This window comes from Orycteropus afer, unplaced genomic scaffold, assembly GCF_000298275.1.
Source record: "Orycteropus afer afer isolate SDZICR_OR568_19922 unplaced genomic scaffold, OryAfe1.0 scaffold00025, whole genome shotgun sequence".
NCBI lineage: Eukaryota > Metazoa > Chordata > Mammalia > Tubulidentata > Orycteropodidae > Orycteropus > Orycteropus afer.
This window is the reverse complement of record NW_006921612.1, coordinates 4042906-4045018: the sequence shown is the minus strand read 5'-3', so window position 1 is coordinate 4045018 and position 2113 is coordinate 4042906.

The following is a 2113-nucleotide window of genomic DNA, read 5'->3' as shown; positions in this document are numbered from 1 at the left end:
GTACAAAGAGTAGTCATCCATTAACACATTCATTGTCATGATAATATGGTTGAATAGAAATGAGCAGTGAATATTCTGCTTAACAGGAACAGAGACTGAGATACCAAGAGAAGTGACCTGCTTAAATCAGACAGCAGGTTAGCAGCAGAGCTGGGACTAGAAGCCTGGTCTTTTGACTGCCCAGTGCTCTTCCCACCCTTCCACTGCCCTGGCTCCTTCTAAACTAGAAGGCTCATGTGATATGCACCTCCTTGGGGGACTATGAAGTCTCAGAGAATCAATGAAGAAGTTTCTTCCCTCAGGGAAATGATATCCATACATTTAAATTGATATCCTTATAATCAACATAAGGGCTTTTTATTTTAATGCAGCAACTGAGAGGCAAAATCAGGTCCCACTTCAAGTGCTACTAAAATCTGCTGTGTGGGCAGCTCTCCGATGTGGAAATGAGGCACCCTTAACAGCCACCCACACAGCAGCCTAATTTTCACTCAAGAGTCGCTATTTAAAAAAAAAAAAAAAAAAAAAAGGTGACTCAAAACCACAAGCAACTTTGAGTTTAACTTCTGAAAATCTCCAACCAATCAGTGGAGCAGAGAAATTATCAAAGAAAATCAGGGGAAGACCCCAAAGCAGAAGAATGAGATTCTAACTCCGGGCCTTGACCAGGTCTTCACACATGTGTTCTGTGGTCCACACTCTATCTCGATCACCGCACATGTGGAGGATGGGTGTGGCGTCAGTCCCAGATCCCCATGAACACCTGACCCCAGAATCCTTCACCAGGCGGCTGAGTGGGGTCTTTGACAAGGCGCAAAAAAAAAAAAAAAAAAAAACCCTCAACTACCCACGAGTCAATTCAACTCATAGTGACCCCTCCTTGGTTTACCGAGAGGGTATCTCTACGGAAGTAGATTATCCAATCTTCCTTCTGAGGAGTGGTTGGTGGGTTTGAACCGCTTTTCCACAGATGCAAGAGAAACTTTACCTCTTGTTGGCCTCCACTGCAGCTATCTCCCCATACGCTTATTACCTCCTGCCTGCATCATTGGGAGCAGCAAGTGGTCCTCCTGCCTCCGGTGTTTTCCCTGCCAAATTCCTGCACTGGGAGGCTGTGGGCTCTTTAAAGCAAGCATCTGCCCTTTTCACTTCCCTGCTCAAATTCTCAATGATCCTTCACTTTCAGAGTCAAATCCTCATTAAGATGTTCCAGTCTTTCTGGGTCTGGCCCTTCTCTCTCTGCTACCTCACATAACAGCCTCTGGCCTGACATTTGTTACACTTTGAGGGAGAATTTCACAGGGTCCAAAGGACCTCATAGCATGACAGCTATAAAAGGGCACTATATATATCAAAGGCTACACAAATATAAAGGAGCCCTGGTGATGCAGTGCCTAAGGCATTTGACCGCTAATCAGGAAGTTGGTGGTTCAAACTCACCAGCCACTCTGCAGAAGGAAGACTGGGCAATCTACTTCCGTAAAGATTTACCAACTCAGAAACCCAGTGGGGGTCCCTATGAGTCACAATTGACTCCATGGCAGTGGGTATGGTTTGGTTTTGGTTGTACAAATATAGGTGGCATTGGGAGGTAAGTGGTAGAATCCTCGCTTTTAGTGAGGGAGACCAGAGTTTGATTCTCAGCCAGTGCATCTCCTGTGCAGCTACCACCAGCCTATCAGTAGATGCTTGTATGTTGCTGTGATATTGAACAGGTTCCAGACTCAGATAGAATAGGAAGAACGATCTGGCAACCTACTTTTGAAAACTCAGCCAAGAAAAACTCTATGGTTCACAATGGTCCAACCTGCAACCAATCAAGTGACAGTGCAAGTGTTTCATTCCCCTGTACATAAATCAGGAGTGACTCCATGGTAGCTAACAACACAAATACAACAAAGCAAGTAACAATGTTGCAGCAGAGAGAAAGCTTACCCAGAGCTTCACGAAAGGGCAGTGTGTCTGTGTGATGATTCTGCACCTCCTCTGACTGACAAAGCAGATTCCCAAGCAGACTCTCAGGATGGGAGAGTCTGAGGGACCCAAACTGGGGGTGCTGCCTCCACATGAGGTGTGTGTTGGATTGGGTTCTCTAGAGAAACACAAAAACCAG